This window comes from Bufo bufo, chromosome 9 (assembly GCF_905171765.1).
Source record: "Bufo bufo chromosome 9, aBufBuf1.1, whole genome shotgun sequence".
NCBI lineage: Eukaryota > Metazoa > Chordata > Amphibia > Anura > Bufonidae > Bufo > Bufo bufo.
In genome coordinates this window covers 11,922,769-11,948,140 of record NC_053397.1, presented here as the reverse complement: position 1 = coordinate 11,948,140, position 25,372 = coordinate 11,922,769, and the positions used below count along the sequence as shown (strand labels likewise).

The 25,372-nt window shown below is 42.4% G+C and overlaps 1 protein-coding gene across 2 annotated transcripts in view; it reads left to right on the top strand.

The window, feature by feature from the left end:
- FGD5 (FYVE, RhoGEF and PH domain containing 5) overlaps positions 1-25,372 on the top strand; it is a 118,500-nt gene that overhangs the window by 9,371 nt on the left and 83,757 nt on the right. The window lies entirely within an intron of this gene.

Here is a 25,372-nt window from a genome sequence, read left to right as displayed (position 1 = left end):
TTCTGCCAGTTTTCTGGTGTAAAATACATTGAGAAATTTGGTGTTCAGAACGAGCGTCATATTTATAAAACCACTGACGGATAAAGCGGGTGAGGCCAAGGGTGACTTTTTTAATTGCAAATTTTGTTTAGTTAAAATTCTTCTAAACTAAATTTATAAAAAATCTGGAGCGTTATTCCTTTGCGTTCTACATTGTCTGGGAGTGATTGACGCACACGTACTGGCTGGGGCAGGGGGCCTGATATAAAGTTTTGCTATGGGGCCCTATGAGATCTGTAGATGCCCCTGATTCTTTCCATTGCAAAGGCTAAAATCTGCAAAGAAAGCCTGCAACATACTGCATATTGACATGCTGCGGATTTTCGGTCAGATCCACAGCGCTTATTTGATTTTAGCAAATCTCACCCATGCTCTGCTGAAAATCCGCAGCGTATCCGCCAGGCTTACCCATAATGTGCTGCAGAGCTTTCTTAAAGGCACAGTGCTCCCTTTTTTGCACGTTTCCTTTGAGCTACGCCTGTATTTCACATGATTTAAACTGCAATTTACACCTGTGACAGCGCAGCCATCAGCTCTAATAGACATGTGATTTTACTTGATCCGTGATGTCTTGATACAATTATCAGGCAGCGAACGCGTGAGTCGCCTTTGTCGCAGGGTTGATCTGCCTGTGATTGTTTTTTTGCAGCACAATAATTGCTGAGCCTGACAGGCCGTGCTGCAGAACCGGAGGCTGAACCGCTGACTAAGCTCCAGGAAACTTTCCCCTTGGGTTTCATACGATGCATTTTTTCCGTGAAGCGGCCGGATAATATCACATACAGTGATACCTATTATCTTCTGCGCTGGGCTATCCTGAGACTCCATCATAAAACTCACACGGCTCAATTAGATGTTCTGCTGCGCCAGTCTGATTATCCCCGAACACTGATTGGATAATGACTGGTGATGTAATCAAGGGGAGGAGCCAGACATAGAGTCGAATAATTAGAATGCATTATATTGCTCACTAGATGATAATGCATCTGCGGTTACTAAACTGACCCTCAGGGAGTTCATAACCTGGCAATGTTCATAGAAGACCGCAGCACGTGCCGGCAGGTTAATTAGGTGGAGACATCGTGATTGATTCCACCTCGTATCAGCAATATCAGTGATTCTTGTGGTTTCCTCACTGACTCCCTAGTCACTGCCTGCAATGCATGTTAGTGTTCAAGTATTACAGCAGTTATGATCTTATACATAGAAACAGTATTATAGTAGTTATATTCTTGTACATAGGAGCAGTATTATAGTAGTTATATTCTTGTACATAGGAGCAGTATTATAGTAGTTATATTCTTGTACATAGGAGCAGTATTATAGTAGTTATATTCTTGTACATAGGAGGCAGTATTATAGTAGTTATATCCTTGTACATAGGAGCAGTATTATAGTAGTTATATTCTTGTACATAGGAGGCAGTATTATAGTGGTTATATTCTTGTACATAGGAGCAGTATTATAGTAGTTATATTCTTTGTCAAATTTCTTTTTATTGAAAAAGTAGCAGAGTAGAAACAATATCGGAACATTCCAATTTTCACATTTTGTCATACAAGACAAAGGCATCACATTTATAGCGTACTTAACTATGAGTAAAGCATGCATTCCATTATAATGTGCATTGGATTATATCGTCATAAGATTTAACATTATAAGTGTCGTACGACAGATATTACGGCTACCCAGATCCTGTGAAGTATCTTGCCCCATAGCCTAATTGTATCTTACGTAGGCAAGCTTTATTAAGAAGTATATATGGCAGCAGGCACTAGACAACCATGTTTTCTGAGATGAACCATTATTTGCTCCTACCGCCAGCATCCGTAGAAGGAGGAAAAGTTCCAATCAGAAAAGGGGGGCACAGGGGGAAGGAAAAAGGAACAACAGTCCCTTAACCTGGACTGGGAGAGAACTGGGGTAATGAGGCCCCCAATAGTAGTTATATTCTTGTACATAGGAGCAGTATTATAGTAGTTATATTCTTGTACATAGGAGCAGTATTATAGTAGTTATATTCTTGTACATAGGAGGCAGTATTATAGTAGTTATATTCTTGTACATAGGAGCAGTATTATAGTAGTTATATTCTTGTACATAGTAGCAGTATTATAGTAGTTATATTCTTGTACATAGGAGGCAGTATTATAGTGGTTGTATTCTTGTACATAGGAGCAGTATTATAGTAGTTATATTCTTGTACATAGGAGCAGTATTATAGTAGTTATATTCCTGTACATAGGAGCAGTATTATAGTAGTTATATTCTTGTACATAGGAGCAGTATTATAGTAGTTATATTCTTGTACATAGGAGCAGTATTATAGTAGTTATATTCTTGTACATAGGAGCAGTATTATAGTAGTTATATTCTTGTACATAGGAGCAGTATTATAGTAGTTATATTCTTGTACATAGGAGCAGTATTATAGTAGTTATATTCCTGTGCATAGGAGCAGTATTATAGTATCTATATTCTTGTACATAGGAGCAGTATTATAGTAGTTATATTCTTGTACATAGGAGCAGTATTATAGTAGTTATATTCTTGTACATAGGAGGAAGTATTATAGTAGTTATATTCTTGTACATAGGAGCAGTATTATAGTAGTTATATTCTTGTACATAGGAGCAGTATTATAGTAGTTATATTCTTGTACATAGGAGGCAGTATTATAGTAGTTATATTCTTGTACATATGAGCAGTATTATAGTAGTTATATTCTTGTACATAGGGGCAGTATTATAGTAGTTATATTCTTGTACATAGGAGCAGTATCATAGTAGTTATATTCTTGTACATAGGAGGCAGTATTATAGTAGTTATATTCTTGTACATAGGGGCAGTATTACAGTAGTTATATTCTTGTACATAGGAGCAGTATTATAGTAGTTATATTCTTGTATATAGGAAGCAGTATTATAGTAGTTATATTCTTGTACATAGGAGGCAGTATTATAGTAGTTATATTCTAGTACATAGGAGCAGTATTATAGTAGTTATATTCTTGTACATAGGAGCAGTATTATAGTAGTTATATTCTTGTACATAGGAGCAGTATTATAGTAGTTATATTCTTGTACATAGGAGCAGTATTATAGTAGTTATATTCTTGTACAGAGGAGCAGTATTATAGTAGTTATATTCTTGTACATAGGAAGCAGTATTATAGTAGTTATATTCTTGTACATAGGAAGCAGTATTATAGTAGTTATATTCTTGTACATAGGAGCAGTATTATAGTAGTTATATTCTTGTACATAGGAGCAGTATTATAGTAGTTATATTCTTGTACATAGGAGCAGTATTATAGTAGTTATATTCTTGTACATAGGAGCAGTATTATAGTAGTTATATTCTTGTACATAGGAGCAGTCTTATAGTAGTTATATTCTTGTACATAGGAGCAGTATTATAGTAGTTATATTCTTGTACATAGGAGGCAGTATTATAGTAGTTATATTCTTGTACATAGGAGCAGTATTATAGTAGTTATATTCTTGTACATAGGAGCAGTATTATAGTAGTTATATTCTTGTACATAGGAGGCAGTATTATAGTAGTTATATTCTTGTACATAGGAGGGTATTATAGTAGTTATATTCTTGTACATAGGAGCAGTATTATAGTAGTTATATTCTTGTACATAGGAGCAGTATTATAGTAGTTATATTCCTGTACATAGGAGGCAGTATTATAGTAGTTATATTCTTGTACATAGGAGGCAGTATTATAGTAGTTATATTCTTGTACATAGGAGCAGTATTATAGTAGTTATAATCTTGTACATAGTAGCAGTATTATAGTAGTTATATTCTTGTACATAGGAGCAGTATTATAGTAGTTATATTCTTGTACATAGGAGCAGTATTATAGTAGCTATATTCTTGTAAGTAGTAGCAGTATTATAGTAGTTATATTCTTGTACATAGGAGGCAGTATTATAGTAGTTATATTCTTGTACATAGGGGCAGTATTATAGTAGTTATATTCTTGCACATAGGAGCAGTATTATAGTAGTTATATTCTTGTACATAGGAGCAGTATTATAGTAGTTAGATTCTTGTACATAGGAGGCAGTATTATAGTAGTTATATTCTTGTACAAAGGGGGCAGTATTATAGTAGTTATATTCTTGTACATAGGAGGCAGTATTATAGTAGTTATATTCTTGTACATAGGAGGCAGTATTATAGTAGTTATATTCTTGTACATAGGAGCAGTATTATAGTAGTTATATTCCTGTACATAGGAGGCAGTATTATAGTAGTTATATTCTTGTACATAGGAGGCAGTATTATAGTAGTTATGTTCTTGTACATAGGAGCAGTATTATAGTAGTTATATTCTTGTACATAGGAGCAGTATTATAGTAGTTATATTCTTGTACATAGGAGCAGTATTATAGTAGTTATATTCTTGTACATAGGAAGCAGTATTATAGTAGTTATATTCTTGTACATAGGAGCAGTATTATAGTAGTTATATTCTTGTACATAGGAGCAGTATTATAGTAGTTATATTCTTGTACATAGGAGCAGTATTATAGTAGTTATATTCTTGTACATAGGAGCAGTATTATAGTAGTTATATTCTTGTACATAGGAGCAGTCTTATAGTAGTTATATTCTTGTACATAGGAGCAGTATTATAGTAGTTATATTCTTGTACATAGGAGGCAGTATTATAGTAGTTATATTCTTGTACATAGGAGCAGTATTATAGTAGTTATATTCTTGTACATAGGAGCAGTATTATAGTAGTTATATTCTTGTACATAGGAGGCAGTATTATAGTAGTTATATTCTTGTACATAGGAGGGTATTATAGTAGTTATATTCTTGTACATAGGAGCAGTATTATAGTAGTTATATTCTTGTACATAGGAGCAGTATTATAGTAGTTATATTCCTGTACATAGGAGGCAGTATTATAGTAGTTATATTCTTGTACATAGGAGGCAGTATTATAGTAGTTATATTCTTGTACATAGGAGCAGTATTATAGTAGTTATAATCTTGTACATAGTAGCAGTATTATAGTAGTTATATTCTTGTACATAGGAGCAGTATTATAGTAGTTATATTCTTGTACATAGGAGCAGTATTATAGTAGCTATATTCTTGTAAGTAGTAGCAGTATTATAGTAGTTATATTCTTGTACATAGGAGGCAGTATTATAGTAGTTATATTCTTGTACATAGGGGCAGTATTATAGTAGTTATATTCTTGCACATAGGAGCAGTATTATAGTAGTTATATTCTTGTACATAGGAGCAGTATTATAGTAGTTAGATTCTTGTACATAGGAGGCAGTATTATAGTAGTTATATTCTTGTACAAAGGGGGCAGTATTATAGTAGTTATATTCTTGTACATAGGAGGCAGTATTATAGTAGTTATATTCTTGTACATAGGAGGCAGTATTATAGTAGTTATATTCTTGTACATAGGAGCAGTATTATAGTAGTTATATTCCTGTACATAGGAGGCAGTATTATAGTAGTTATATTCTTGTACATAGGAGGCAGTATTATAGTAGTTATGTTCTTGTACATAGGAGCAGTATTATAGTAGTTATATTCTTGTACATAGGAGCAGTATTATAGTAGTTATATTCTTGTACATAGGAGCAGTATTATAGTAGTTATATTCTTGTACATAGGGGCAGTATTATAGTAGTTATATCCTTGTACATAGGAGCAGTATCATAGTAGTTATATTCTTGTACATAGGAGCAGTATTATAGTAGTTATATTCTTGTACATAGGAGCAGTATTATAGTAGCTATATTCTTGTAAGTAGTAGCAGTATTATAGTAGTTATATTATTGTACATAGGAGCAGTATTATAGTAGTTATATTCTTGTACATAGGAGCAGTATTATAGTAGCTATATTCTTGTACATAGGAGCAGTATTATAGTAGTTATATTATTGTACATAGGAGCAGTATTATAGTAGTTATATTCTTGTACATAGGGGCAGTATTATAGTAGTTATATTCTTGCAAATTAAGGGCAGTAATATAGTTGCAATCTAGACTCACCTAAAGAATTATTAGTGCCCCCATACTAATACGGTGTTGAACCCCCTTTTGCCTTCAGAACTGCCTTAATTCTACGTGGCATTGATTCCACAAGGTGCTGATAGCATTCTTTAGAAATGTTGGCCCATATTGATAGGATAGCATCTTGCAGTTGATGGAGATTTGAGGGATGCACATCCAGGGCACGAAGCTCCCGTTCCACCACATCCCAAAGATGCTCTATTGGGTTGAGATCTGGTGACTGTGGGGACATTCTAGTACAGTGAACTCATTGTCATGTCCAAGAAACCAATGTGAAATGATTGGAGCTTTGTGACATGGTGCATTATCCTGCTGGAAGTAGCCATCGGAGGATGGATACATGTTCTCATTCTGTTTACGCCAAATTGGGACTCTACCATTTGAATGTCTCAACAGAAATCGAGACTCATCAGACCAAGCAACATTTTTCCAGTCAACAGTTATTTCAGCCAACGTTGCTCTTCTATCAGCTTGAATCAGTCGGCCCATTCTCCTCTGACCTCTAGCATCCACAAGGCATTTTCGCCCACAGGACGGCCGCATACTGGATGTTTTTCCCTTTTCACACCATTCTTTGTAAACCCTAGAAATGGTTGTGCGTGAAAATCCCAGTAACTGAGCAGATTGTGAAATACTCAGACCGGCCCGTCTGGCACCAACAACCATGCCACGCTCAAAATTGCTTAAATCACCTTTCTTTCCCATTCTGACATTCAGTTTGGAGTTCAGGAGATTGTCTTGACCAGGAGCACCCCCCTAAATGCATCGAAGCAACTGCCATGTGATTGGTTGACTAGATAATTGCATTAATGAGAAATAGAACAGGTGTTCCTAATAATTCTTTAGGTGAGTGTATATCATATACCTTATTATTTAAAAACATAATTTTACATCGGATATCTGCGCTTTTCAATGTCTGCCTTTATGTCATTTGGTTCTGGAAATTAAGGAAATTCATTGGATTTATATACAATTGTTAAGTTATTTTCTTGTCTATTTCCTTTTCCACTGTTTAATCTGCACTTTCCAGAATTCAGCACTTTTAGTTAAAAAGACACATTCTGGACAGGCGCGTGTCAATAGCGATTATTATTGAGAGAAGCTATTGCGACTAAGAACAGCTGCAGGGCTGCCATTGAAACCACACTGCAACTGTTCCTTTTCATTGGTGTATCTTATTTAATAGCTATTTAATGGCAATGCAGCAGAATCGTGTTTATTGCACCATATCTCCCCAGTACTGAGATAATGTGCTGTAAGGGAGCAGAAGATGCAATGCAAGCAGTGAGTAAGTGGGTGGGCTACAGCACCAGCCTATAACCCCCTTATAGATTACTTATGTGATGTATACAGTGATTTATTTTTTCACACACCATGGGCCCCAGTGCAAAAGCTGTAAGAGGGCCTCAACCTATTATATGTCACTAATAGTACTTGTACCCGGATATTGGGCAGCTGGACCTTGTGGGCCCCTTGTGCCCGTTGCTTCTCTACCACCTGTACATTGAATCCATGTTTAGGCATCTTATTAAAGCAGTATCCTGCGGGGTGTGGGATTTTGGGTTCCATAGACCCCTGCATGTGCGAAGCGGAGGGCTGCATTCATCCTACAGTAGACTGCCTCTACATGCTGGACAGATGATTCAATATGGTGTCACCCAGTAGTTGTGAAGTTTTACCTATTAGGCACGTTCGGCTCAGCTTTAATAGGCCGACTGAGATCAGCGGCAACAACTTTACATTTTGCCGCCTATCTCCATATAAAACAAATGTTTGGATGCGTTAACTATATCTCATGTATGTGAGTCCTGGGACACTTAAAGAGAATGTGTCATCAGAAAATAACATTGTTTAAATCACATTTTTATGTTTAACATATTTTTATAGATATTTTGGCGACATTATTTTTTGGATTTTCCATGTCAATATCTATACTTAAACTAAAAACATAAAAATTTGGCTTTTTTGCACCGGCCACTAAGCTGAATAATAGGCGCCACTTCTTGGTCTGTACAGATCACTTTACTGCAGTTATCTGCTTATCTATGCACAGAGGTGATATCATTACAGGCAAGATTAGAAGAACAGTTAACACAATAGGTGATATTGCAGCTTATCTACTCCACCTCCCTGCAGAATGACCTCTGCACAGGTCACAGAGCCTAGAAAACTCTCCCATAGAAGACAATGAAGCCCCTTGTCTATGGGCCATGGAGCTGCTTACTTTCTAAATGCTTTAAAGAACAGCTCAGGCAAGATGGCCGCCCCCAGAATCATGTTCAAGTAATAGAATAAAGAAATCTGCAATTAGAAAATAAAAACTGATTAGGAAAAAAGGAGACGTGTCGCCATCTGGTTTTATCTGGCAGATAACATTTACTAAGGGTAATTTCACACTTGCGTTGCCTGAACTGCCTGCCGGATGCGGAAATCCGTATGCAAACGGATAGCATTTGTTTCCGGATCCGTCTGACAAATGCATTGAAATACCGGATCCGTCTCTCCGGTGTCATCCGGAAAAACGGATCCGGTATTTATTTTTATTTTTTTACATTTTTAAAGGTCTGCGCATGTGCAGGCCGGGAAACCGGATCAGTTTTTTCAGAACACTTGGTACCGGATCCAGCATTAATACATTTCAATGGAAATTAATGCCGGCAAGTGTTCCGGAATTTTGGCAAGAGAAAATACCGCAGCATGCTGCGGTAATTTCTCCGTCCAAATACCGTAAGAGAGACCGAAATAAAGACATCCTGAACGGATCACTCTCCATTCAGAAAGCATTAGGATAAAACTGAAGCGTTTTTTTCCGGTATTGAGTCCCTAGGACGGAACTCAATACCGGAAAACTTTAACGCTAGTGTGAAAGTACCCTAATGTATTGTTATTATCCATGTTGCCTCCTTTGCTGGTTGGATTCATGTTTCCATCACATTATACACGGCTCGTTTCCATGGTTATGACCACCCTAGAAACAATCAGTGGTGGTCGTGCTTGCACACTATTGAAAAAAGAGCCTTCCTCTCTAGTGGCCGCGACCTTCGATGTGCACATAGTCCAGTGCTTTTTCCTATAGTGTGCAAGTACGGCCACCATTGATGGTTTCAAGGGTGGTCGTAACCATGGAAACGAGCAGTGTATAATGTGATGGAAAAATGAATCCAACTAGCAAAGAAAGCGATTTGGATAATAACAATACATTAGTAAGTGCCTTGTATTAACGTCCCTCTACCTAATAAATGCTATTTGCTGAAGAGAGACGACCCCTTGAAGCATAGCAGGCTGTTCCGCAATTTGCGGTCCCCAGTGCACGGGAAATGTCCATGCGGCGGCTGGGACGGATCTGTCCGCACTGCAAAAAAATAGAACATGTTATATTTTTTGCAGTGTGGAGGCACGGACAGAAACACCACGGAAGCACTCCGTAGTGCTTCTGTGGGGTTTCGTGTTTTCGTTCCGCACCGCAGCTCCGGATTGCGGAGCCATGAAAGCGAATGGGTCCGCATCTGTGATGCGGGGAGCACACGACCGGTGCCCGCATATTGCGGACCCGCTGTTTGCGGGCCACAATACAGCCGCGGCCGGGCCTAAGCCTCATTCACACGTCAGTATTTGGTCAGTGATTTCCATCAGTGATTGTGAGCCAAAACCAGGACTGGAGCCTCCACAGACATAGGCTTCTTGCGCACGAACGTGCCGTGTTTTGCGGTCCGCAAATAGCGGATACGCAAAACACGGATGCCACCCATGTGCCTTCCACAATTTGCGGAATGAAACAGACGGCCCAATATAGAAATGCCTATTATTGTCCTCAAAACGGACAAGAATAGGACATGATCTATAATTTTTGCGGGGCCACGGAACGGAGCAACGGATGCGGAGTGCTGTCCGCATCTTTTGCTGCCCCATTGAAGTGAAAGGGTCCGCACCCGAGCCGCAAAAAATGCAGCTCGGATGCAGAACCAATCCACGATCGTGTGCAAGAGGCCATAAGGTATAAGGGAAAGATCTGCACCGGGTTCTGTGTTTAGAGCCGCACCTGGTTTTGACTCAAAATCACTGACCAAATACTGACGTGTGACTGAGGCTTTAGACATACATCTAAATGACTTCAGTTGCAAAGAGACATGGCTGCAGTGGGTCCTCCTGTGCATTGCAAGTCCATACAGTGGTCATGTCACCGCATCATCTAAGCTTGTCTGTGCAAAAAAAAGGCAAACAATACCAGATTTTTATTTTCTTTTTTCTTTTTTTTTCTTCGAAAGATGACATTTAAAATAAAAACTGTATTTAATTGCAGACCAAACCCATTTAAAATAACTTTGCAATATTCTTGCTTACACCCGGGCCAGGAGATGAAAATAGGGGCAAACCTAAAACTTCTCACAGCTTAGGGTTTGTTACAATCGTATCCCTGTAAATTACAGGACACAACATCAAGTGCATTTACTTAATAAATCCAAACTCTCAGCCAGGGGCGTTGCTAGGGTCTCAAAAGATCTGGGCCCCAAGCCCCAATGCATGTGGACATTTTCCTGTACTTGCTATACAGCAGCAGGTACCTCTCACATCCAGGGCCTCCAGGTGTCGTCATCTGCTCCATTCGGTCCGGGCAACTTCTTCCAGCTGCGCCTCGTGTGACACGTGGACATCTTAGCTTCCTCACATTTCTATCATCATCCCCCAACCTGGAGCCCCCACAGTGTTATCCTGCTGCTCGCTGTGCTCCCCAATACCCCCAAATACGATCCTAAAAACAAATTTGTGCCCCCCATAGTAATAGTGCTCCTCAGAGTCCCACCAATAGTAATTCCCTTTTAGAATGCCCCCATTAGTAATACTGCCCCCATTAGTAATACTGCCCCCTACAGTGATCATGCTCCCCAAGAGTGCTGCCCTCCAGTATTAATAATGCCCTTACAGAGCCCCCAGTAGAAATAAGGCCACCCTATTGTTCCCCCAGTGGTAATAAAGCTCTCTACAGACCCCTCAGTAGTAATAAGGACCCCCATAGTGCTCTTAGTAGAAATAATGCAGATCTATAAGTCCCTCCTATAGAGCCCCCAGTAGTTATAAGACGTCTATAATGTCCCCTGGATTTGAAATGCCCCCACAGTGCCCCCAGTATTTATATCGCCCCCTACTGTTCTAATGCTCACCCTGAAGCCCCCCAGTATTTGTAATGCCCCCTGCAGTGCCCCCAGTATTTATATCGCCCCCTACTGTTCTAATGCTCACCTTAAAGCCCCCCAGTATTTATAATGCCCCCTGCAGTGCCCCCTGTAGTTATATTCCTCTATTTAGTGTCCTCAGAAATTATAATTCATCAGCCCCTCCATCATACAGTCCCATGTAAATAACATTATTTCCCTCCCTCCGCCATAGAGTCCCATGTAAATACCATCACATCTTCTCTCCAGCCCCCTCCAATATACAGTCCCATGTTAATAAAATCCCTCTCTATCTATAGCCCCCTCCAATATACAGTTCCAGGCAAATAACATCACCCCCTCCCCAGCCACCTTCAATATACAGTTCTATGTAAAGAACATCACCCCCTCAATATTCAGTCCCATGTAAATAACATCACTCCCTCCCCAGACACCTTCAACATGCAGTCCCATGTAAATAAAATCACTCCACCCCACTGTCCCATGTAAATAACTTCAGTCCTAACATACAGTCCCAGTTAAATAACTACAACTCCCAGCATTGCTCTGCCTCTCACTTTACTTACCTCTCCTCATGTACAGACCTCACCACAGCTTCTTCCCAGGACTTCTCTTCACTGCTGAGCCGGCCTCTCCTGCACTGGTCACATGATGGTGACATCATCGCAGGTCCTTCTCAACCACTGTCTGTTTTACTGGTCACATGACCTGTGATGTCACCACAGGTCCGTCAGCTCTTGCAGGACATTAGATTTAGGGATGAGCGAATCGACTTCGGATGAAACATCCGAAGTCGATTTGCATAAAACTTTGTTTCAATACTGTACGGAGCGAGCGCTCTGTACGGTATTAGAATGTATTGGCTCCGATGAGCCGAAGTTATTACAAGTGGTACCTTGGAACTGAACCCCGAATTAGGGAAATGGTTTTTGACAGTATAAATCAATTTCTGAAGTTATTATGCGAGACTTCGCGAAGTAATGACTTTGGCTCATCGAAGCCAATACATTCTAATACTGTACAGAGCGCTCGCTCCGTACAGTATTCTAACGAATCGACTTTGGGTGTTTTATCTGAAGTCCATTCGCTGATCCCGGATTAGATTCAATTGTATTGCCGTCCTGAGGATGGCAATACAGTCCTATCTATCTGGCAGGCAGTACATTCGGGGCCTGGGACAAAACATCAGGGGCCCAGGCCCCGAATGTTGTAACCTAGCAACGCCCTGCTCTCAGCGCAAAATCAGATAAATGATCACATAAACAATCTATTGCAGATCCACATAATCTGAATATTGTACATAATAGTCCACAGATACTTCATGGAGCAAGTTCAGTCCAGGGGTAGACGTAGTGTGTTCACACGCAATAGTAGTGACGTTTCGGGGGTCACGCCCCCTTCTTCAATCTGTGGACTATTGAGTGCAATATTCAGATTCTGTGGTTGTACAATAGATTGTTTATGTGATCGTTTATTGGAGCTTGAGCTGAAAGTTTGGACTTAGTAAGTAAATGCACTTAAATGCATTATGTGAGGATTAGGAGTATCCTCGGACACATTGGTAATACACAGATAATAATACGTAATACGCTCTTGGGTTATTTGTATTACAATCATATCCCATCTAGACAATCCTCCATTAAATAGCCTGGACTCCGGACTTGCACTGATACATTGTAACAAACAGCTGATATGTTTAGCTCACAGAGGATTGTCTGGAATGGATACATTGTATCAAACCATCAGTACAGGAGAGAGATTAGTTCCCCGCAGATTGTCTAGGCTTGATACAATTGTAACAAACTCTTAGTCAGAAGTATAAGTTCATGGTTATATGCAGCAGCATCAACAAGCAAAGCAGTATAAAGCATGGATGAGGAACATAGCAACAGCCTAAACATCTGAGACAGAAGGTGGATTCTAGACTACCTCAGACACCAGTAGACAAGGCAGGTAAGATGGGGCCAGTTGTAAGGCTTTTTTCACACGGGCGTCGTGTGTGAGGGCCGGATAGGATGCGGGTGCGTCGCGGGAAAATGCGTGATTTTTAAGCGCGAGTGCAAAGCGTTTTAATGCGTTTTGCACGCATATGAAAAAAATCGGCATGTTTGGTACCCAGACTTCTTCACAGAAGTTCGGGTTTGGGTTAGGTGTTGTGTAGATTTTATTATTTTCCCTTATAACATGGTTATAAGGGAAAATAATAGCATTCTGAATACAGAATGCATAGTACAATAGGGCTGGAGGGGTTAAAAAAAATAAAAAATAATTATACTCACCTTAATCCACTTGTTCGCGCAGCGGGCATCTCTTCTGTCTTCATCTTTGATGACCTGGGAGGAAAAGGACCTTTGGTGACGTCACTGCGCTCATCACATGGTCCATCACATGATCCATCACCGTGGTGATGGACCATGTGATGAGCGCAGTGACGTCACCAAAGGTCCTTTTCCTCCCAGGTCATCAAAGAAGAAGACAGAAGAGAAGCTGGGCTGCGCGAACAAGTGGATTAAGGTGAGTTTAATTATTTTTTATTTTTTTAAACCCCTCCAGCGATATTGTACTAAGCATTCTGTATTCAGAATGCTCTTATTTTCCCTTATAACCATATTATAAGGGAAAATAATAATGATCGGGTCCCCATCCCGATCGTCACCTAGCAACCGTGCGTGAAAATCGCACCACATCCACACTTGCTTGCGGATGCTTGCGATTTTCACAAAGCCCTATTCACTTCTATGGGGCCTGCGTTGCGTGAAAAACGCACAATATAGAGCATGCTGCGATTATCACGCAATGCACAAGGGGTGATCATGCTCATGTGCACAGCCCCATTGCACCCGTGACCTGTGAAGGAAACAGCAGTGACAGACTATGAGCATTGATCACTCAGGTGTCTGTCAATTTAGATTTTAGTCCATTTCCAGTTAAATGTCAGTGCCAGATCATTGACTTTTCTGGACCGTTAGTTGTCAGATTAAAGGAATTTTTACGTAAAAAAAAATCCAGTTTGTATTTTTGGTTTATTAGCTCATTAAGAGCGTTTTATTTGAGGTTTTACAAGAGGAGGGTCTTCTAAGTTCTTAACGTTGTGACAGACATGAAAGCTTCCCGACTTTATAGATCAATTAGAATTAATGAATGGTAAAATATACTTAAGAAGCAATGTCTGTTCGGAATGGGAGGCGCTCCAGAAATAACCTTTGCATGGTCTTAATTAAGTGCATTAATTAAGACTTTATTTGCTTTAACCCATTTTCTGCTAGGTAAAAACATGCACAATGCTACTGTGAAGGTTACATGAAAGCAAAGAAAAAACATACAAAACATACAAACCAATCCATAACTTCAGCCTCCTGAGAGCTGCACGCGGCCTCCTAACCAGTGGTCATGGCCTTCAGAATAACAGTGGTATTCTCCTCTCTAAGGGCTCATGCACATGACCGTATGTATTTTGCAGTCTGCAAAACACGGATCCGCAAAAAATATGGATGACGCCCGTGTGCATTCCGTATTTTGTGGATCGGAACATCTGGCCCATAATAGAACAGTACTATCCTTGACCGCAATGTGAACAATAATAAGACATGTTCTATTTTTTTGTGGAACGGACATACGGAAACGGAATGCACACGGAGTAAGGGCTTCTTTACACGACCGTGTGAAGCCCGTGCCCGTGCTGTGGACCGCAAATTGCGGTCCGCAATGCACGGGCACCGTCCGTGGGGCAGGCGCATGGGGATCGCAGACCCATTCACTTGAACGGGTCCGCGATCCGTCCGTTCTGCGAAAAGATAGAGCAAGTTCTATCTTTTTGCGGTGCGGAGGCACGGAGCGGAACCCCAGAAAGCGCTCCGTAGTGTATCCGTAGTGTTCCGTTCAGTGCTTCCGTTCCGCATCTCTGGATTTTCAGACCCATTGAAGTGAATGGGTCCACATCTGTAATGCGGAATGCTGCCCGTGTATTGCGGATCCGCAAATGCGGTCCACTATACGGCAACGGGCAGCACACGAGGGCTCATGCACACGACCGTATGTCTTTTCAGTGTTTTGCGGGCCGTTTTTCCCGAATCCGTTTTAAAAAAAATTTCAGTAGTGTTTCCAGTTCCGTTCCGTTTTTCCGTATGGCATATACAGTATACAGTAATTACATAGAAAAAATTGGGCTGGGCATAACATTTTCAATAGATGGTTCCGTAAAAACGGAACGGATACGGAAGACATACGGAGTACATTCCGTATGTGTTACGTTTTTTTTTTTTGCGGATCCATTGACTTGAATGGAGCCACGAAACATGATTTGTGGTCAATAATAGGACATGTTCTATCTTTTAATGGAAATACGGAAAGGAATGAATACAGAGTACATTTCGTTTTTTTGCGGAACCATTGAAATCAATGGTTCCGTATACGGAACGCAAAAAACGGCCCGTATACGGAACGCAAAAAACTTTGCGTGTGAAGAAGCCCTAACTTCTGTTTTTTTTGCGGACCCATTAAAATGAATAGTTCCGCATACTGTCTGCAAAAAAAATGGAACGGACATGGAAAGAAAAAACGTTCATGTGCATGAGCCCTAAGGGTATCCTGGCCCAAATGTGATTTAGGACATTGTCCCTGATGGTCAAATGGTGGATTTTGTAGTCTGAGCCGTGGTGGCTATTACCCCTGATGGTCCAGAGGAAACTGTATTCTCCTTTATACCCACTTGTGGTCCTGTGGGGAATATATAAGCCCTTGTGGTCTAGTGTAGGTTTTTAGAACCTCTGATTGAGGGAAAGGTAAGTTATATTCCTTGGCGCCCAGTAGTGAAGGTGAGCAGAGGTGTAGATGTAAGGGTCCTGAGCTCTAATGTCAAGGAGTCTTTGGAGCACCCCAGGTATCAGGGTACAGAAGTGACTGAAAACTCGGTTGTATCCTCTTCCATACGATTATTCTGACACAGCTGTGACACATTGTCCCTGCTGGTCAAGTGGTGTCTTTGGTAGTCTGAGCCTTGGTTGACTATTGCACCAATTATCCATGATGATCCGGAGGAACATTTATTCTCTTTTATTTTCCCATGTAGCCCTGTGGGGACCTAATAAAAGTTCCTGGCGGTCTAGTGTCGGTTTCTAGTGTCTCTGGTGGCAGAACTTGGTTATATTTCTTGGTGTCCAGTAGGGAGGTAAGCAGAAGTGTAGATTTAATAGTCCTGAGTTCTAAGTTAAAAAAATGTACCATGGCTACCTTCCCTGTAAACTTTGTTAAAATTGTATCCTCCTCCATAAGATTATTCATACACAGTTGTGATGTAGCACATTGTCCCTGCTGGTCAAGTGGTATGTTTGGTGGTTCAAGCTCTGAGGGCCCAGTTGGGTGCCTTTTATCTCTGAAGGTGGACCTTATAATCCCTGATGGTCTAGTGTATGTTAGAGTCACTTATGGTCTGGTGGGCACAACTAGGTTATATAACTTGGTGTCCGGGAGAACAGAAATTAAAGGTCCTGGGTGATAAAGTAAAATAACAGAGCTACATATCATTTATAGGACTGTTGTGATGGTGGGGTCATTGGACCCCCTCAAGTATCTGCAGACTCCATAAGAGTATCTTGACCTGTTATATTTTAGAACATTCTCCCTGTTGGTCAAATGGTGTCTTTGGAAGTCTAAGCCCTTTACAATCCCTGGTGGTCTGAGGTAGGTTAGAGCCCCTGATAGTCTGGTGGGAGAGCTAGGTTATACTCTGGTGTCAAGTAGAGAAGGTGAGCAATGGTGTAACTTTAGGGTCCTGGGTCATCAGGACTATCTACCCATCACATATTATTTATAGAGCTGCTGTGGACCGCCTCAGGTCTCAGGGCACAGAGATTACTGCAGCCTCTGCACCTAGCTACATCGTTAGGGTGCCATCTATAATTGTTATTGTCTGATGTGGTAGAGGGTCCCTCAGGTACCAGGGCCAGACTGCCACTGCCACCCCTACACCCCCTATAGCTTTTCCTCTGACCATGAATCCATGGCCACAAAGTGTCTGTCTGGTTGTATGATTTACGTAGAGCGGCGTGTACGAATGGCGCAGACACAGGTAGCGCAGAGTCAGGGTGTCCAGGGGCGAGGTGATGGATGAAGTCACACTGAAAGCTTCTGATTAATGTCCATGCTGAACACGCTCCCAGTGAAATAATGAGCCGTCTATGGCCCTCGTGTTCCTCTCTCTTCCGTTTCGGACTTTGTAATGCTAACTTGGAACGTTGTGTTTCCAAATCCGGACTCGTTACTGGGAGAAACCGTTAACCCTGACTCTGCCACGTTCATCTCATCTCTCAGACCCTGTACAAATGAATGGAAAAAACTTTTGCCAATTCAGTTTGTAGCTCAATATGCATCATGTTAGTTTGCTACAATATCTCAGTGCAAGTAAAATGTATCAGTCTGAAGTTAATGGGGTTGTCTCATCACAGACAATGGGACCCGTACCTATATGGAGCCCCGTAAGTGTTGGAGGGCGCACTGCACATCCGCAGCCGCCCTCCATTCATTTTCTATGGGGCCACCGAAAATAGCCAAGCGCTGGCTTGGGGACCCGCACTGTCTTATAGCACATTGTCCCTGCTGGTCAAGTGGTGTCCTTGGTAAAGTTATTGTGGTAAGGTTGGGTACCTGTTATCTTTTACTGTGTTTTATAGGTGCGGGTCCCTGAGCACTGGCTGGGGACCCGCACCTACAGTCAGCTCCATAAATATTGGGACATGGACACAATTCTAACATTTTTGGCTCTATACACCACCACAATGGATTTGAAATGATACAAACAAGATGTGCTTTACCTGCAGACTGTCAGCTGTAATTTGAGGGTATTTACATCCAAATCAGGTGAACGGTGGAGGAATTACAGCAGTTTGCATATGTGCCTCCCACTTGTTAAGGGACCAAAAGTAATGGGACAGAATAATAATCATAAATCAAACTTTCACTTTTTAATACTTGGTTGCAAATCCTTTGCAGTCAATTACAGCCTGAAGTCTGGAACGCATAGACATCACCAGACGCTGGTTTCATCCCTGGTGATGCTCTGCCAGGCCTCTACTGCAACTGTCTTCAGCTCCTGCTTGTTCTTGGGGCATTTTCCCTTCAGTTTTGTCTTCAGCAAGTGAAATGCTCAATCGGATTCAGGTCCGGGGATTGACTCGGCCATTGCAGAACATTCCACTTCTTTCCCTTAAAAAAACTCTTTGGTTGCTTTTGCAGTATGCTTTGGGTCATTGTCCATCTGCACTGTGAAGTGCCGTCCAATGAGTTCTGAAGCATTTGGCTGAATATGAGCAGATAATATTGCCCGAAACACTTCAGAATTCATCCTGCTGCTTTTGTCAGCAGTCACATCATCAATAAATACAAGAGAAGCAGCTCCATTGGCAGCCATACATGCCCACGCCATGACACTACCACCACCATGCTTCACTGATGAGGTGGTCTGCTTAGGATCATGAGCAGTTCCTTTCCTTCTCCATACTCTTCTCTTCCCATCGCTCTGGTACAAGTTGATCTTGGTCTCATCTGTCCATAGGATGTTGTTCCAGAACTGTGAAGGCTTTTTTAGATGTCGTTTGGCAAACTCTAATCTGGCCTTCCTGTGTTTGAGGCTCCCCAATGGTTTACATCTTGTGGTGAACCCTCTGTATTCACTCTGGTGAAGTCTTCTCCTGATTTTCGACTTTGACACACATACACCTACCTCCTGGAGAGTGTTCTTCATCTGGCCAACTGTTGTGAAGGGTGTTTTCTTCACGAGGGAAATAATTCTTCGGTCATCCACCACAGTTGTTTTCCGTGGTCTTCCGGGTCTTTTGGTGTTGCTGAGCTCACCGGTGCGTTCCTTCTTTTTAAGAATGTTCCAAGCAGTTGTTTTGGCCGCGCCTAATGTTTTTGCTATCTCTCTGATGGGTTTGTTGTGTTTTTTCAGCCTAATGATGGCTTCACTGATAGTGACAGCTCTTTGGATCTCATCTTGAGAGTTGACAGCAACAGATTCCAAATGCAAATCGCAGACTGGAAATGACCTCTGGACCTTTTATCTGCTCATTGTAATTGGGATAATGAGGGAATTACACACACCTGGCCATGGAACAGCTGTGAAGCCAATTGTCCCATTACTTTTGGTCCCTTAACAAGTGGGAGGCACATATGCAAACTGTTCTAATTCCTGCACCGTTCACCTGATTTGGATGTAAATAACTCAAATTACAGCTGACAGTCTGCAGGTAAAGCACATCTTGTTCGTTTCATTTCAAATGCATTGTGGTGGTGTATAGAGCCAGAAATGTTAGAATTGTGTCGGTGTCCCAATATTTATGGACCTGACTGTATAAGACAATGGGGGCATATCCTAGCTATATGCCCCCATTGTCTGTTATGAGACAACCCCTTTAAGTTGGCCACTATCCACAGAATAGGCGATAACTATTAGATCAGTGGGGCTCCTACGGCTGGGACTTCCACCAATCCCAAGAACGAGGACCCCCTCCTTGCAAGTCCCCCTAAATGAACAGAGCAGCTGGTCAGGTATTTGGGCAGCTGCTCCATTCATTTTTATGGGAGTTCCGAACATAGCGGAGTGCTGTACTAGGTTATCTCCGGGACTTCCATAGAAATGAATGGAGTGGTTGCTTGCATGCCTAACCAGCCGCTCTGTTCATTTCAGGGGACTCCACAGGATATGGGGATAACGTAGCATAACCGGAATACCCCTTTAAGGGCTTGTTCACACGACCGTTGCCCCTCTGTGCCCGTGCTGTGGACCGCAAATTGCGGTCTGCAATGCACGGGCACCGGCTGTGGGGCTGCCGCATGCAGATCGCGACCCCATTCACTTGAATGGGGTCCGCGATCCGTCCGTTCCGCAAAAAGATAGAGCAAGTTCTATCTTTTTGCGGTGCGGAGGCATGGAACGGAACCCCAGAAAGCACTCCGTAGTGTTTCCGTAGGGTTCCGTTCCATTCCGCATCTCCGGATTTGCGGAACCATTCAAGTAAATGGGTCTGCATCCGTGATGCAGAATGCACACGGCCGGTGCCAGTGTATTGTGCACCCGCTGTATGCGGGTCGCAATACGGCCACGGGGGGCACAGGGTCGTGTGCATGAGCCCTAAGGGATATAACATTAATAGTTTACTCTTCAAAGGGTATTTCAGAATTGTAATATTGATAGCCTGTGCTCGGGATAGGCCATCGATATCAGATCATCGGTGGTCCGACACTCCACACGACCACCGATCGGCTCCAGCTCTGGAAGACGGCGCAGGATGTACACAGCTCCGTCCATTATGTACTTACTGCAGTGCTGCCCCCACTAAAGTGAATAGTAACCAGCTCTGTCCACTGCACAATGGATGGAACTACGTAGTTCTGGCGCCGGAGCGCCTCTGATGATCGGCAGAGGTGGGGGGTGTGGGACCCTCATTGATCACACATTGATGGCCTATTCTGAAAATAGGCCATCAATATTAAGGTCCTGAACAACCCCTTTAAGATATGTCGTCATTGTATGGTGAGTGGGGGTCCCAACCCTAGGACCAATACGCAGAAAGAAGGGACACCCCCGTAGCCCCTCACCTGCAGCACCTAACACGGTCTGGTACTGCAGCTTCACAAAGCTCAGCCCCATTCACTTGAAAGGACCCCATGCGTCACACTAAGTAATAGGTCAGTGGCACCCTGTGGATCCGTGGGGGTCTAGAGTTGGCACACAGATCGATCATTGGTGGTCTGTCCTGAGGTTGGACTATATCCTTGAAAAAAAACCTTAAGGCAGACTAGATACAATTGTAGCAATGGAGTTGTGAGAAGTATAAGGTCTGTACAGGTTCATCCCCTGGATGTAAAACGAGAATATTTCCAGTTGTTGACAGCAAGCAGAGTTCTTGAAAATGGTGAGGGATTGAAACACAAAGCCTAATAGAAATTCGTTTACATGCTATTTATTATCTACACCACAATTTGGCAAACTCTTAAGTCTCTTGCACACAAACGTTTTTTTTTTCCATTTACATTCCGTTTTTTGCGTTCCGTTTATGGACTGTATATGGAACCATTAATTTTAATGGATCCGCAAAAAAACATAACGGAAGGTACTTCGTATGTTTTCCGTTTCTGTATTTCCATTTTTCCATTCCGTTCAAAGATAGAACATGTCCTATTATTGTTCGCATAACGGACAAGGATAGTACTGTTCTATCAGGGGCCAGCTGTTCCGTTCCGCAAAAAATGGAATGCACACAGACGTCATCCGTATTTTTTGCAGGATCCGTTTTTTGCAGACCGCAAAATACTGAAAAAGCCAAACGGTCATGTGAAGGAGGCCTTAGGTGTGAAAGGTTTATATTCTCAACAGGCTTTCAAAATGTTCCCATTCACTGACAGCAAGCAGCGATCTTGAAAAAAGTGAGGAATTGAAACATAAAGGGGGGAATTTATTATTTATTATTTATTATTATTTTACTTCGCCCTTGCCAATTTTACGAAAAAAGGGTGTGTGGTGCGGGCGGAGTGGCTTATTCATCATTATCTATGCCAGCAACTGACTGAAATGTATGGCAGCTCCGAGCTGCCGTAGATTTCATTCCAGCGCATGGACTGCCAGAGGAGCGCCTTGTCATGAATGCCATGGCTTCTCCGGCAGAACCCACCGCGATTGGCACAGCAGAGGCCAGTCTGGATGAATCAAGGTCAAAGTCTTCCAGAACTTTTCATCATACAATGACTAAGCTTTAAGGCAGTTCTTGAATATCTTCTTCATGTCCTCAAGATACAAACTCTTGATACATTTTGGAAAAATACCAAACTCAATCCTCTCCAAGCCTGGAAGGGTCTTCGTCTCAGACAAGTAGAGGGGTCCCTTCCCTACCAAAGTGATGCGGGACGGGATGTTACAACGGAAAGCGCCTCCCAGTTACCACCATGTTGTGTTGAGTGGTACACAGTCAGATTGGCGATGTGGAACGGCTTATTTCTGTCGCCATCTTGTTTGTCACTATGATATCCATTTAACTCATTAGTTGCCTTGGTAGGTGGAGGGGTTAAGAGGGCATTGTGCGTCGGCCTTGGCTTGGAGTGGTCCAGGGTGTGCCTCCCGCCCAACGTCAGTCTCCTGCGGTTCATTGCCAGGTTATCTCTGGGGAGGAAAAGACTCCCTGTTTACAGGAAATGCAGCACAAGGGTCTCCGGCGCGGTGGGAAAGGCGTGTGCATTAACAAGGACACTGATTGTTTGTAACCCCTTCATGACTGCACAACGATTGGGAGGGTTAAACTTTGCAGGTTCATGGCTGCGAGTTATTACCAGAAGAGGATTGCTGCGTTTCCTCGCGACAGCGCTAATTACATCATAGCATTTCCTGATAGTTTTTTATGACTTAATCATCATTAGTGTGCTACGGTTTTATCCCATACCGCCACAATGATGAGATTCCATTGTATCACATAACAGTGTACATATTATCCTGTACTGATCCTGAGTTACATTCTGTATTATCCTCCAGAGCTGCACTCACTATTCTGCTGGTGCAGTCACTGTGTACATACATTACTTATCCTGTACTGATCCTGAATTATATTCTGTATTATACTCCAGAGCTGCACTCACTATTCTGCTGGTGCAGTCACTGTGTACATACATTACTTATCCTGTACTGATCCTGAGTTACATCCAGTATTATACTCCAGAGCTGCACTCACTATTCTGCTGGTGCAGTCACTGTGTACATACATTACTTAACCTGTACTGATCCTGAGTTACATCCTGTATTATACTCCAGAGCTGCACTCACTATTCTGCTGGTGCAGTCACTGTGTACATACATTACTTATCCTGTACTGATCCTGAGTTACATCCTGTATTATACTCCAGAGCTGCACTCACTATTCTGCTGGAGCAATCAATGTGTTCATACATTACTTATCCTGTACTGATCCTGAGTTACATCCTGTATTATACTCTAGAGCTGCACTCACTATTCTGCTGGTGCAGTCACTGTGTACATACATTACTTATCCTGTACTGATCCTGAGTTACATCCTGTATTATACTCCAGAGCTGCACTCACTATTCTGCTGGAGCAATCAATGTGTTCATACATTACTTATCCTGTACTGATCCTGAGTTACATCCTGTATTATCCTCCAGAGCTGCACTCACTATTCTGCTGGAGCAGTCACTGTGTACATACATTACTTATCCTGTACTGGTCCTGAGTTACATCCTGTATTATCCTCCAGAGCTGCACTCACTATTCTGCTGGAGCAGTCACTGTGTACATACATTACTTATCCTGTACTGATCCTGAGTTACATCCTGTATTATACTCCAGAGCTACACTCGCTATTCTGCTGGTGCTGTCACTGTGTACATACATTACTTATCCTGTACTGATCCTGAGTTATATCCTGTATTATAATCCAGAGCTGCACTCACTATTCTGCTGGTGCTGTCACTGTGTACATACATTACTTATCCTGTACTGATCCTGAGTTATATCCTGTATTATAATCCAGAACTGCACTCACTATTCTGCTGGTGCAGTCACTGTGTACATACATTACTTATCCTGTACTGATCCTGAGTTACATCCTGTATTATACTCCAGAGCTACACTCGCTATTCTGCTGGTGCTGTCACTGTGTACATACATTACTTATCCTGTACTGATCCTGAGTTATATCCTGTATTATACTCCAGAGCTGCACTCGCTATTCTGCTGGTGCAGTCACTGTGCACATACATTACTTATCCTGTACTGATCCTGAGTTACATCCTGTATTATACTCCAGAGCTGCACTCACTATTCTGCTCGTGCAGTCACTGTGTACATACATTACTTATCCTGTACTGATCCTGAGTTACATCCTGTATTATATACTCCAGAGCTGCACTCACTATTCTGCTGGTGCAGTCACTGTGTACATACATTACTTATCCTGTACTGATCCTGAGTTACATCCTGTATTATACTCCAGAGCTGCACTCACTATTCTGCTGGTGCAGTCACTGTGTACATACATTACTTATCCTGTACTGATCCTGAGTTATATCCTGTATTATACTCCAGAGCTGCACTCACTATTCTGCTGGTGCAGTCACTGTGTACATACATTACTTATCCTGTACCGATCCTCAGTTACATCCTGTATTATACTCCAGAGCTGCACTTACTATTCTTTTGGCTTTTCTTGAGTGCTGCCATACATGGTCTGGGTGTTGGTAAATATTATCTGGGTGCTGGCATGCATTACTCTGGGCCTGGGCATGCAGGTGGTATAAACCATCGGCTGGCATGCATTGCTCTGGGCCTGGGCATGCAGGTGGTATAAACCCTTAGCTGCCATGCATTGCTCTGGGCCTGGGCATGCAGGTGGTATAAATCCTCGGCTGGCATGCATTGCTCTGGGCCTGGGCATGCAGGTGGTATAAATCCTCGGCTGGCATGCATTGCTCTGGGCCTGGGCATGCAGGTGGTATAAATCCTTCGGCTGGCATGCATTGCTCTGGGCCTGGGCATGCAGGTGGTATAAATCCTCTACTGCCATGCATTGCTCTGGGCCTGGGCATGCAGGTGGTATAAATCCTCGGCTGGCATGCATTGCTCTGGGCCTGGGCATGCAGGTGGTATAAACCTTCGGCTGGCATGCATTGCTCTGGGCCTGGGCATGCAGGTGGTATAAATCCTCGGCTGGCATGTATTGCTCTGGGCCTGGGCATGCAGGTGGTATAAACCTTCGGCTGGCATGCATTGCCCTAGGCCTGGGCATGCAGGTGGTATAAATCCTCGGCTGGCATGCATTGCTCTAGCCCTGGGCATGCAGGTGGTATAAATCCTCGACTGGCATGCATTGTTTTGGCCCTGGGCATGCAGGTGGTATAAATCCTCGGCTGGCATGCATTGCACTGGGCCTGGGCATGCAGGTGGTATAAACCCTCAGCTGGCATGCATTGCCCTGGGCCTGGGCATGCAGGTGGTATAAATCATCGGCTGGCATGCATTGCTCTGGCCCTGGGCATGCAGGTGGTATAAATCCTCGACTGGCATGCATTGCTCTGGCCCTGGGCATGCAGGTG